The sequence below is a fragment of the Lithobates pipiens genome, unplaced genomic scaffold, assembly GCF_037356315.1.
Source record: "Lithobates pipiens isolate NorthernLeopardFrog02 unplaced genomic scaffold, aLitPip1_a1.2 Scaffold_13, whole genome shotgun sequence".
Taxonomy (NCBI): Eukaryota; Metazoa; Chordata; class Amphibia; order Anura; family Ranidae; genus Lithobates; species Lithobates pipiens.
Genome location: NW_027507718.1, coordinates 252,231,270 through 252,245,867, shown reverse-complemented (window position 1 = coordinate 252,245,867; position 14,598 = coordinate 252,231,270). Strand labels below are relative to the sequence as shown.

At 39.3% G+C, this 14,598-nt stretch overlaps 1 protein-coding gene across 2 annotated transcripts in view; it reads left to right on the top strand.

Moving 5' to 3' along the window:
• The window catches only part of MTHFD2L (methylenetetrahydrofolate dehydrogenase (NADP+ dependent) 2 like), a 161,493-nt gene that overhangs the window by 120,133 nt on the left and 26,762 nt on the right, over positions 1 to 14,598 (top strand). The gene's annotated exons all lie outside the window — the stretch shown is intronic.

The following is a 14,598-nucleotide window of genomic DNA, read 5'->3' as shown; positions in this document are numbered from 1 at the left end:
ATGAACTTTATTGGCATCCCAGTCTTAGCCCGTAGGGTTGAGTTGGCCCACCCTTTGCAGTTATAACAGCTTCAACTTTTCTGGGAAGGCTGTCCACAAAGTTTAGAAATGTGTTTATGGGAATGTTTGACCATTCTTCCAGAAGCGCATTTGTGAGGTCAGGCACTGATATTGGACAAGAAGGCCAAGCTCTCAGTCTCCACTCTAATTCATTCCAAAGATGTTCTATCGGCTTGAGGTCAGTACTCTGTGTAGGCCAGGCAAGGTCCTCCACCTCAAAATCGCTCATCCATGTTTTTATGGACCTTGTTTCGTGCACTGGTCCAAATTATTTGGTGGAGGGGGAGTTATGGTGTGGGGTTGTTTATCAGGGGTTGGGCTTGGCCCCTTAGTTCCAGTGAAGGGAACTCTTATGCCGCGTACACACGCCCGGACTTTCTGGCAGAAAAGGTCATACGGTCTTCCCGAAGGAGTTCCGACCGAATGGACTTGCCCACACACAAACGGACCAAAGTCCATTTGTTTTGAACATGATGACGTACGACGGGACTAGAAAAGGAAGTTCAATAGCCAGTAACCAATAGCTGCCCTTGCGTCGTATTTGGTCTGTCGGACCAGGATACAGATGAACGGTTTTCCCGATTGAAATTGATTCCGTCAGACAGATTTGAAACGTTCTATTTCTAGGTCCATCTGCATTTTTGAAGAAAAAAGTCAGATGAAGCCCACACACGATCATAATATCGGATGGAATGATTCCGTCTGACCTTTTGCGCCCGAATATCCGGTGTACGCGGCATTAAGGTGTCAGCATACCAAGACATTTTGGACAATTTCATGCTTCCAACTTCGTGGGAACAGTTTTGGCATGGCCCCTTCCTGTTCCAACCATGACTGCGCACCAGTGCAAAAAAGAAAGGTCCGTAAAGATATGGACTTGGCAGGGGTGGTGGAAAATTAACTTTAAGTGCAATAATTCACATTATAATAGTAACTAAAACATATAATATTAACTGTAAAAATCGTAAAAATTTCAAACTGCTATAATGGTGTGAACCTCCAAACTGAAAAGTTGTTGCACTTAACCACTAACCGAACAGAGCACGACGATGTACGTCCTATTTTTGAAGAGGGATATCTCGGTAACGGCAGCAGCTGCTGCCACAACCGAGATATCCATCTCTTCAGGCGCCAGTCGTCTGTACGATAACGGTGGTCTCCATGGCGGGTTCGCCGCGAGATCACCGCTATCGGCGGCGGGAGAGGTGCCACCCCCTCCCGCCGCCCTCCCGCACCTTCCGCTGCTTACCGGAGCCGTCGGTAGCGGCGGAGGCGATCGGGTCCTTTCGCTAGCTGGGTATAGAGACAAGTGAGGCTAAGATGGCCCCCACTCGTCTCTATGCCATAGGAGGGCGGAAGCGACGTCAAAACGTCACTTCCGCCCATACCTCTTAAAGGTATATTTTTTTTAAATGTCATTTTTTTCTTTTTTTCTTTTTTGTTGCATTTTAGTCCAAATATGAGATCTGAGGACTTTTTGACCCCAGATCTCATAATTAAGAGGACCTGTCATGCTTTTTTTTATTACAAGGGATGTTTACATTCCTTGTAATAGGAATAAAAGTGATCCATTTTTTTTTTTAAAACAGTGTAAAAATAAATAAAATCAATTAAAATAAATAAGAAAAAAAAGAAGGTTTTTAAAAACGTGTTATACGTTATAACGCATACGTGAGTAGCGCCCGCATATGAAAACGGTGGTCAAACCGGTATCGCCGCGATCGGTAGAGTGAGAGCAATAATTCTAGCCCTAGACCTCCTCTGTAACGCAAAAAATGCAACCTGTAGAATTTTTTAAATAACGCTTATGGAGATTTTTGAGGCTAAAAGTTTGACGCCATTCCACGAGCGGGCGCAATTTTGAAGCGTGACATGTTGGGTATCAATTTACTCGGCGTACCATTATCTTTCGCAATATAAAAAAAATTGGGCTAATTTTACTGTTGTCTTATTTTTTTATTCAAAAACTTGAATTTTTTCCAAAAAAGTGCGCTTGTAAGACCGCTGCGCAAATACGGTGTGAAAAAAAGTATTTCAAAGACCGCTATTTTATTCTCTAGGGTATTAGAAAAAAAACAATATAAAATGTTTGGGGGTTCTAAGTAATTTTCTAGCAAAAACAAAATGTTTTAAACATTTAAACACCAAATCTGAAAAAGAGACCTGGTCCTTAAGTGGTTAAAGTTACTTGTATTACAATTATCTGTAGAATTTAATTTGTTATGTCTTGTTTTCAGTTTGATGTGTATTATATATGATGTTACATATCACAGAGGCCGGTATTGTGGTAATATTGAAGTTTATTGAGATTTTCATATATTATAGGGTTCCACCATTATTGTTAAGTTATTGATTATTAAGTTAGCGTTGCACTTTTTTTCTGGTGTGGGAACACATAACAGTGCTTAGTGGCAGGCCATTTAGACCCCTTTCACACTGGGGCGCTTTGCAGGCGGTATAACGCTAAATATAGTGCCTGCAAAGTGCCCTGAAAGAGCCGCTGCTGTCTCTGAAAGCATTAAATGGCAACACTAATAGGCCGCACTGATGGGCCCTGATTGGCACTAATAGGCAGCACAGATGGGCACTCATTGGCACTGACAGGCTGCACTGATTGGCAGCGTTGGTGGGCCCTAATTGGCAGCACTGATAGGTGGCACTGATAGGCAGCACTGATTGGCAGTAGTAGGCGGAACTGATAGGCAGGACTAATGGGCACTGATTGTCAGCACTCATTTGTACTAATAGGTGGCACTGATGGGCACTGATAGGCAACACTTATGGGCACTGATGGGCCCTGATTGGCACTTATAGGTAGCACTGATGGGCACTGATTGGCAGCACTGATTTGTACTAATAGGTGGCACTGATGGGCACTGATAGGCAACACTTATGGGCACTGATGGGCCCTGATTTGAACTTATAGGTAGCACTGATGGGCACTGATTGGAAGCACTGATAGGCCGCACTGATGGGCCCTGATTGGTACTGATAGGTGTCACTGATTGGCAGCACTGATTGGCAATGATAGGCAGCACTGACTGGCAGCCTAGATTGGCCCTGATAGGCGGCACTGATAGGCAGCACTGATGGGCACTAATTGTCAGCACTGATTGGCTTTGATGGGCAGCACTGATGGGCACTAATAGGCTGCACTGATTGGCAGCACTGAAAGATGGCACTGATAGGCAGGACTGATTAGCACTGATAGGAAGCACTGATTGGCAGCGCTGATAGGCTGCACTGATGGGTCCTGATTGGCACTGATAGGTGGCACTGATTGGCAGTACCGATTGCCACTGATAGGCAGCACCAATTGCCACTGATAAGCAGCACTGATTGGCAGCACTGATAGGCAGCACTGATGGGCTCTGGTTGGCAGCACTGATTGACACTGATAGGCAGCACTGATGGGCACTGATTGGCAGCATTGATTGGCACTTATAGGCAGCACTGATGGGCACTGATTGGCAGCATTAATTGGCACGGATTGGCACTGATAGGTAGCACTGATTGGCACTGATAGGCAGCACTGATGGGCTCTGATAGCATTGATTGGCACTTATAAGCAGCACTGATGGGTGCTGATTGTCAGCATTAATTGGCACTGATAGGCAGCACTGATGGGCACAAATGTGCAGCACTGATTGGCAACACTGATTGGCACTGATATGCAGCACTGATGGGCACTGATTGGCAGCACTGATGGGCACTTATTAGCAGCATTGATTTTCCCTGATAGACAGCACTGATGGGCACTGATAGGCAGCACTGATGGACATAATGGGCGGCACTGATAGGCAGCACTGATGGGATGGGCACTGATTGGGAGCATTGATTGCCACTGATAGGCAGCACGGATGGTCAGCACTAGGGATGAGCCGAACACTCCCCGCTTTGGTTCACACCAGAACCTTTGAACGGACCAAAAATTTGTATGAACTTTAGAACCCTATTAAAGTCTATGGGACTCAAACGTTCGAAATCAAAAGTGCTAATTTTAAAGGCTAATATGCAAGATATGCAACAGACAACACCAGCAATAAGGGGTATCTTCAGGTGTATACTGTGCGGGAGGCACACAACACCCACTTTAACTCCTGCAGGTGCCTGTATTAGAGAACACCAGCAATAAAGGGTAGATACAGGTGTATACTGTGCTGTGCTGGAGGCACACAACACCCACTAACTCCTGCAGATGCCTGTATTAGAGAACACCAGCATAAAAGCGTAGATACAGGTGTATACTGTGCTTGAGGCACACAACACCCACTTTAACTCCTGCAGATGCCTGAGAAAAGAACACACTGTCCCTGCCTATCTAGCTCTTTCCCTGCATGCCGGAACACACTACACAAGGCCACCACGCTGGCGGCCTTATATAGTGTGGCATACCCACCGATCAATCTCTTCAGCCCACAGGCTGCATGAAAGAAAAGAATATTACAATATATGCCCAACAAGGACCAGCAATGTACTGGCATGTTACGTGGTTATACCAGAAAGATGCCTGCAGGTTTAGGTATCATCTTGGTATTGTTCTTTTCAGCCAGCGGTCGGCTTTCATGTAAAAGAAATCCTAGCAGCTAATTAGCTGCTAGACTCCTTTTACAAGCAGTGGGAAGGAACATCCCATCCTTCCGTCTTCCATGCTTTTCTTGGGCTCTCCTGTCCCACCGGGGAACCTGAGAAAGCAGCCTGTGGTCCGCCAACTGACCATAGAGCTGATCGGAGAACAGAATGGCTCCAATCATCTCTATGGCCTAAGAAACCGGAAGCTACAAGCATTTTATGACTTCGATTTCGCCTGATATAAACAGCGCCATTAGAAATTTGGAAAGCATCTTATCACACCGATCTTGGTGTGGTCAGACACTTTGAGGGCAGCAGAAAGATCTAGAGTCTAATACACCCCAATATTTTCAAAAAAGAGTACCTGTTACTACCTATTGCTATCATAGGGGATATTTACATTCCCTGTAATAACAATAAAAAAAATCAAAGGAACAGTGTGACAAAAAAAAAAAAGCATCCCCGTCCCACCGTGCTCACGCGCAAAGGCGAACTCAAGCGTCAGTCTTGTGTCATACATAAACAGCAATTGCACCATGCATGTGAGGTATCACTGTGAATGTCAGATTGAGCTCAGTAATTCTAGCAGTAGAACTCCTGTGTAAATCTAAAGTGTTAAAGGCTGTAAAGGCTTTTAAATGCTTTTAAAAATGTATGCAGGTTGTTGCCACTGCACAGTTGTATGCAATTTTAGAGCATGCTGTGTTGGCATGAGATCATCTTTTATATTTTACCAAACATTTTGGCAATATAGTGTGTTTTATTGCATTAAAATTCCAAAAAGTTTTTTTCCCCCAAAAAAATGCGTTTGAAAAATTGCTGTGCAAATACTGTGTGAAATAAAAAATTGCAACACCCACCATTTTAATCTGTAGGGCCTTTGCTTTAAAAAATATATAATGTTTAGGGGTTTAAACTAATTTTCTAGCAAAAAATAAAAAATGTTTTCCTGTAAACAAAAAGTGTCAGAAAAGGCTTTGTCTTCAAGTGGTTAGAAGAGTGGGTGATGTGTGGTATAAGATTGGTACAAGGAAAGTGGTGCGCTGTACTAGAGGATATGTAAATTTACAATAGTTGTGTATTGTGTAAACTTGTAGAGATAAAATTCTAGTAAAACCAACGAGGGTGGGTATAATAAATGGTTAAAAGTGTATATACAGGTAAGTGGATGACGGCTAGCAATACATCAAATATATGACAGAAGTAAAATGTAAAAGCGTAATAATCATATAGTACCTTGGATCAGTGATTTAACATATACATCAATACACACAGGTAAAAATAAATAATTCATAAAAATTGGTGATGTTATATGGAGATAATAGAAGGTGCAACAGTTAGTATTTAAAAATACGTAAAAAGTAATATAATTTGTTGAAAAATAAACGACAAAGTGCAGTAGTGCTGAGGGTTGAATCCAAGTGAAAAAAGCACAGTTTGAACAATCGTCTAGATCGACGGAAGGATATTTATATCAAATGTCCATATAAAGGTGCATATAGTGAAGTAAAGTGCTAACTATACAAAGTCGCATAAGGTGCAAATGAGCCGTGTAGCGACTATAACATAAGTCGCATGAAACATAAATAAACTTAGAATCAAAAAGTCGCATAAAATAAACTACAGGTGTAAATAAAGTGCTAGGTGTTCTTCAATGTAATGGGTGATGGTTAGGGTGATCCAACAGAGTTCAGTGGGGTGACGTAATTTTCGTGTGATCCTAGGTGGTCAATTTATGGATATCCCCTTACCTTACTGCTGTAAGGTTACAGTATATATTGAGTATGTCTTTAGGTGTTCCTGGAGGTCTTTTCCCTTTATGGATCCTAATATGGCAATTCCTGTTTGGCGTCCCTCTCTTACTCCCTATATGGTGCGTGGCCTCTTTAAGAGTCACTTTGGGGTATTCGCCATAGGTGGTCTCGTGCCGGGTATATAGGATTAAAGCATAAAGGAAGGATGCCCCATAGTGTAGTATTTTAAAAAAGTGCAATATTTATTAAAGGAATAAACTTCAGGTCAGGTACTCACAAACACAGGATGACAAAAAGGCAATGTAAAAACGAGCAGCGAGCTCGACCAGCGTCACTTCCGGCAGCGGTAATTCCCGACGCGTGTTCGTCACGGGTCACGTGACTTCATCAGGGGATAGCTTAAACATATATGGAGTGACTATATATAGGCAGGTAGATGAAATAAACAAACGCAGCTGGTTTTTATTATTAAACGAGCGCCAGAAGTATCACGGCGGCCATATTCGTTTCGATATGGTCGCTGGAAATCAACCGGCGGCCATTTTGTTGGTTTCGAGGATGTAAACATCCGGTTTGCTGTATGCCGGAAAACGTATGGCGGCCATCTTGGTGGAAATGTGTCGCTAGAGCGGCCGGTGGACATAATGTTGGTGGGCATCGCTGTATAATAGAGCAAGCGACCAACTTAAAAACATGTTCGGGTGGCTACAGCAAGCAAAACGCATTTACTTCTATCATAGAAGCATGATTTAAAATTAACAGTAAAACACGGAGGACGGAGGGTCCCCATGAATAATGTGTTAGGAGAATTTATTATTGACAAAAAAAGAAAAAATTCTATAGATTTTAGAAATATATAAAAATTAAATAAAAATTAAATAAAAAATAAAGAATAAAAAGGGGGGAATTAAATTAAAAAAGAGGTATAAAAAGATAAAAAAAAACTTTTTTAATAAAAAAAAAAAAAAAAAATGTGTGTATATATATATATATATATATATATATATATATATATATATATATATATATATATATATATATATATATATATATATATATATATATATATATATATATATATATATATATATATGAAAGAAAAGTATGTGACCGGAAATGACGGGGTTAAAGGTAATACATGATAATAGCACAGGTAATATCTGTATATTTGCATAAAACTTTAATAGAAGAAGAGACAAAAATAAATAAGAGCATAGATTTATCTTATCATAAGAAATAGTAGAAGATATGTTTCTAGAATATCGGGAATATAGAGGTAGGCAAAATTTCGGATGTGTGTATAAGGGGCCTATATGTGTGTGTTTCAGAGGGCTGATTTTTCAATACTCTTCTTAGGGCAAAGATAAAGGAGAAAGTATATAAATTTACGGGATTTATGTAAAAAATAGTTGTAAATAAATTCTTTTGGAAATCACATAAAGGATCTATATTGGCATGGCATCAATTCACTATTATGAGAAAAGAAGGAATGGTTCAGAAAATCAATTAGTGCAGAATATAGTGATGGTAGAGGGAGGATTAAAAGTCACTAATAAAAGAGTTGAGGTCAAATTCAATGTTCAGGCCTTTTGGCGTGAACGTGTCCAAGGTGAATATCCATTTTGACTCCAGTTGACTCAGAGTCCTTACTTTATGCCCTCCCCTCCAGTGTTTTATATAGGGCTCAATCCCTCAAAATTTTAATTGCGACGGGTCTTTCTTGTGATGAAGGGCAAAATGCTTAGATACGTTGTGTTTATTGAAACCTTTTATTATATTTTGTACATGTTCTTTTATTCGGACTCTGAGTGGCCTTTTAGTGCGACTGATATACTGTAGCCCACAGCTACATTCCAGGGCGTATACGGCCCCAACCGTATTACAACAAATAAATTCATCAATTTCGTAGATATTTCCAGTACTTGTTGACTTAAATTCTTTTTTCTTCTCGTTTGGATGTTTTGTTTTGGTGCAAGCTTAGCACCTTTTGCAAGGGTAAAAGCCTTTACCTGTAAAGAATGTTAGCCCTCTACCTGGGGGGTCTGGGATATTTTTTTACAATTTTATCCCTAATGGTAGGTGCTCTCCGGGAAAAACAAATTTTGGACGCGCAGGGAGGACTTCGTTAAGACGTGTATCTGCTTGTAATATATTCCAGTTCCGTTTGATTATTCGTTCGATTTGCTTATGTTGTATATTGTAGTCTAGAATAATCGGCACAAGATCTTCCAGAGGCTTAGTGTGGAGTTTGTCTTTGAGTAAATCTTTACGATTTATAGCGGTTACTTCTGCTATTTTTTTAGTGATAAAGTCTTCAGTATAGCCTTTTTCAATGAATTTTGCTTTCATGCTGTTTGCCTCATCTTGAAACTGTATATCTTGGGTGCAGTTGCGTCTTAGGCGCATTAATTGGCCTTTGGGTATGTTATACAGCCAGTTTCTATGGTGACAGATTCCCAGTGTTAGATAGCTGTTGCGATCAATGCTTTTAAAATTAGTTTTAGAGGAGAAAGACCCTTGTTCTTGTGTCATGTCAAGGTCAAGGAACGTTATGGTTTTGTCACTAATTTCCCATGTCAACTTGATGTTACGATTATTTTTATTCGACTTTTCTAGGAAGTGTATGAGATTAGTTTGTTCGCCTTTCCATATTATTATAATATCATCGATATATCTTTTGTAGATGAATAGTTCACTTGGTGGATTAATGAAGACTTCTTCCTCCCACTGTGCCATAAAGAGGCCTGCTACACTGGGAGAAAATTTTGCGCCCATGGCCACTCCTGTTTTTTGGTAATAATAGTGCCGATTGAACCAGAAGTAGCTATTTTTTAAAACAAAGTCAATGCATTTTACTAGATATTTCCTCTGAATGCAAGGTAGATTTGTATACTTTTTGAGTCCCCATTTGGTTGCTTCACAGGCAAGGTAGTGTGTTATTACCATATATAGTCCATCGTTTGGTGTGATATCTTCTAATATTTGCAGTATGTGTTTCGTATCTCGTAAGTATGTCGTTGTTTTTTGTACTGCTGGTTGGAGATAATGGTCAATGTACTGTCCCATTTTTGCTGTTAATGAGTCGATACCATTTACGATTGGTCTTGGGGGTGGGTTGTCTTTGTCTTTATGAATTTTCGGAAGTATGTATATGATTGGGGTACAACATGATTCTGGAGTAAGGTATTTGGGCTCTTTTTTGTTCAAAATATCCTTTTTAGGCCTAAATGGACAATTTGATCGAGTGCTTTTCTGCACTCAAACATCGGATTTCCCAACAGACAAGTGTATGTTTCTTCATCTTGTAGGAGGGTATTCATGCTTCTATTGTATTGTTCTTTAGAAAGGATAACTATACCTCCTCCTTTGTCTGCTGGGCGTATGACTAAGTCCTTTCTTTTGGTAAGTTTCCGAATTCCACTTTTTATGTACTTAGGCTCTTCCTGTTTCTTGACTTTTAATTCCTTGAGTTCATCGAGTACAATTCTTTTGAACACCTCGATATGTTTATTATCCTTTGTTGCATGGTTGAACACAGATTTATTCCTTAAAGTGCTATGTGTGATATCTTCAGTAGGTCTTGTAATGTTTGATCTGCAAGGGTTACTCAACAAGTATTTCTTGATGTTCAGTTTTCTGACAAATTTCTGAATTCCTATGTATGTTTGGAATTTGTCTAGATTTTTTACAGATGTGTATTTTAATCCTTTATCTAAAACTCCTATTTCCTCGTGGGTGAGGTGTTATCCACTGAGGTTACTCTCTTTTTCTTTTGTTTTCTCTGGCCCCCTCTACATCCTCTCTTCTTTCTGGTGTTCTTCTGTAATATCTTTGGTTTTCGTTTCTCCTCAACGGATCGTTTTCCATGCCCCGCTCTAAAAAAGATCGCTCATAGTCCATGTCTGATTGTCTATGTCTATCTGATCTATCATCCTCTTGTCTTTGTTCCAAGGGTGCATAAAAATTATACGTAGGAATGGGGCTCCTATGATAGGCATGGTAGGGTTCTTGAGTAGGAGGGTTCTGGTATTCAGCGTCTCTTCTTTTGTAATGTCTATAAGGACTTCTGCCCCTAGGTGCATGGGACTCCTGGGGGCGTCCTCTATTATCATTATTTGGGCCTCTGTATTCACTTTGTTGGTGTTGGTATGTTCGGTTGTCTTGGTATGGTCTTGGTCCATTGTTGTGGCCATTGTTTCTCCTATTGTTTTTCCAAAATGTTTTTTTCCACCCATTTTGGGGTGTTTTATTTTGATAATAGGGTCTCCTATCGTGCCGATAGGGGGTTGATCTTCGATCGTTCCCATATGGTGTGTATTGATTAGAGATCAGGCAAACAGCATGAAAGCAAAATTCATTGAAAAAGGCTATACTGAAGACTTTATCACTAAAAAAATAGCAGAAGTAACCGCTATAAATCGTAAAGATTTACTCAAAGACAAACTCCACACTAAGCCACTGGAAGATCTTGTGCCGATTATTCTAGACTACAATATACAACATAAGCAAATCATACGAATAATCAAACGGAATTGGAATATATTACAAGCAGATACACGTCTTAACGAAGTCCTCCCTGCGCGTCCAAAATTTGTTTTTCCCGGAGAGCCCCTACCATTAGGGATAAAATTGTAAAAAAATATCCCAGACCCCCCATGTAGAGGGCTAACATTCTTTACAGGTAAAGGCTTTTACCCTTGCAAAAGGTGCTACGCTTGCACCAAAACAAAACATCCAAACGAGAAGAAAAAAGAATTTAAGTCAACAAGTACTGGAAATATCTACGAAATTGATTAATTTATTTGTTGTAATATGGTTGGGGCCGTATACGCCCTGGAATGTAGCTGTGGGCTACAGTATATCGGTCGCACTAAAAGGCCACTCAGAGTCCAAATAAAAGAACATGTACAAAATATAATAAAAGGTTTCGATAAACACAACGTATCTAAGCATTTTGCCCTTCATCACAAGAAAGACCCGTCGCAATCAAAATTTTGGGGGATTGAGCCCTACATAAAACACTGGAGGGGAGGGCATAAAGTAAGGACTCTGAGTCAACTGGAGTCAAAATGGATATTCACCTTGGACACGTTCACGCCAAAAGGCCTGAACATTGAATTTGACCTCAACTCTTTTATTAGTGACTTTTAATCCTCCCTCTACCATCACTATATTCTGCACTAATTGATTTTCTGAACCATTCCTTCTTTTCTCATAATAGTGAATTGATTCCATGCCAATATAGATCCTTTATGTAATTTCCAAAAGAACTTATTTACAACAATTTTTTACATAAATCCCATAAATGTATATACTTTCTCCTTTATTTTTGCCCTATGAAGAGTATTGAAAAATCAGCCCTCTGAAACACACACATATAGGCCCCTTATACACACATCCGAAATCTTGCCTACCTCTATATTCCCGATATTCTAGAAACATATCTTCTAGTATTTCTTATGATAAGATAAATCTATGCTCTTATTTATTTTTGTCTCTTCTTTTATTAAGGTTTTATGCAAATATACAGATATTACCTATGCTATTATCATGTATTACCTTTAACCCCGTCATTTCCGGTCGCATACTTTTCTTTCATATATATATATATATATATATATATATATATATATATTTTTTTTTTTTTTTCATTTTTTAAATTAAAAAAGTTTTTTTAATCTTTTTATACCTCTTTTTTAAATTAATCCCCCCCTTTTTATTCATTATTTTTTATTATTTTTATTTATTTTTAATTTTTTTTTTTATATATTTCTAAAATCTATAGAATTTTTTCTTTTTTTGCCAATAATAAATTCTCTTAACACATTATTCATGGGGACCCTCCGTCCTCCGTGTTTTACTGTTAATTTTAAATCATACTTCTATGATAGAAGTAAATGCGTTTTGCTTGCTGTAGCCACCCGCACATGTTTTTAAGTTGGTCGCTTGCTCTATTATACAGCGATGCCCACCAACATTATGTCCACCGGCCGCTCTAGCGACACATTTCCACCAAGATGGCCGCCATACGTTTTCCGGCATACAGCAAACCGGAGGTTTACATCCTCGAAACCAACAAAATGGCCGCTGGTTGATTTCCAGCGACCATATCGAAACGAATATGGCCGCCGTGATACTTCCGGGGCTCGTTTAATAATAAAAACCAGCTGCGTTTGTTTATTTCATCTACCTGCCTATATATAGTCACTCCATATACGTTTAAGCTATTCCCTGATGAAGTCACGTGACCCGTGACGAACACGCGTCGGGAATTACCGCTACCGGAAGTGACGCTGGTCGAGCTCGCTGCTCGTTTTTACATTGCCTTTTTGTCATCCTGTGTTTGTGAGTACCTGACCTGAAGTTTATTCCTTTAATAAATATTGCACTTTTTTAAAATACTACACTATGGGGCACCCTTCCTTTATGCTTTAATCCTATATACCCGGCACAAGACCACCTATGGTCGAATACCCCAAAGTGACTCTTAAAGAGGCCACGCACCATATAGGGAGTAAGAGAGGGACGCCAAACAGGAATTGCCATATTAGGATCCATAAAGGGAAAAGACCTCCAGGAACACCTAAAGACATACTCAATATATGCTGTAACCTTACAGCAGTAAGGTAAGGGGACATCCATAAATTGACCACCTAGGATCACACGAAAATTACGTCACCCCACTGAACTCTGTTGGATCACCCTAACCATCACCCATTACATTGAAGAACACCTAGCAGTTTATTTACACCTGTAGTTTATTTTATGCGACTTTTTGATTCTAAGTTTATTTATGTTTCATGCGACTTATGTTATAGTCGCTACACGGCTCATTTGCACCTTATGCGACTTTGTATAGTTAGCACTTTACTTCACTATATGCACCTTTATATGGACATTTGATATAAATATCCTTTCGTCGATCTAGACGATTGTTCAAACTGCTTTTTTCACTTGGATTCAGCCCTCAGCACTACTACACTTTGTCGTTTATTTTTCAACAAATTATATTACTTTTTACGTATTTTTAAATACTAACTGTTGCACCTTCTATTATCTCCATATATATCACCAATTTTTATGAATTATTTATTTTTACCTGTGTGTATTGATGTGTATGTTAAATCACTGATCCAAGGTACTATATGATTATTACGCTATTACATTTTACTTCTGTCATATATTTGATGTATTACTAGCCGTCATCCACTTACCTGTATATACACTTTTAACCATTTATTATACCCACCCTCATTGGTTTTACTAGAATTTTATCTCTACAAGTTTACACAATACACAACTATTGTAAATTTACATATCCTCTAGTACAGCGCACCATTATCCTTATACCAATCTTTCTCTTCGGGTTCAGATATTTCCCTCCAGTGAGTGCAGCAGTACCCCATTCCACCAATAATAATTTTTTTCCCATTTTGGCGCAGGAATACAATTTTTTCTATTTTGATGTGTGGTATAAGATTCTAATGTTGTGCATAAAATGCCAGGACAGTTTAAATCCCCCCCCCCCCTCATGACTTTTTTTTGGAAAGTAGACACCCCAAGCTATTTGCTGATAGCATGTTGAGTCCATGGAATATTTTATATTTTGCTAAAATTGCAATTTTTTTTTTTTTTTTACAGAAAGTTGTCATTAAATGATATATTGCCCACACATGCCACCATGGGTATATGTGGAATTACACCCCAAAATGCATTCTGCTGCTTCTCCTGAGTATGGGGATACCACATGTATGAGAATTTTTGGGAGCCTAGCTGTGTACAGGACCCCAAAAACCAGTCACCGCCTTCAGGCTTTCTAAGGGTGTAAAATGTCAATTTCACTTCCTCACTACCTATCACAGTTGCGGGGTGTGGTGTTTCATTGTTCCAAAGATGCAATTTTCATATTATCAGATTGAAAAATATTTACGGGTTGCACACATTGATCACTTTTATCAAAGCAAAGTCTGTGGGCTTCACATGATAAGAAGCCATATACAACAATGCTGGATGAAGAAAGACTCGTTCAAGGCTTTCTAGAAGAACAACGAGTGAAAATGGTTAACTACATCCAAAGAGTCATCCAAGAGAAGACTACAAAGAGTTATTACAACTCTCACTCCTGCACTTAGGAGGTTGGTCTAAAAACTACTGCATAATAAATAATTCTGGTGCTTAAGTGGTTAAGGTAAAAAAAATGCCTTACTGCCAG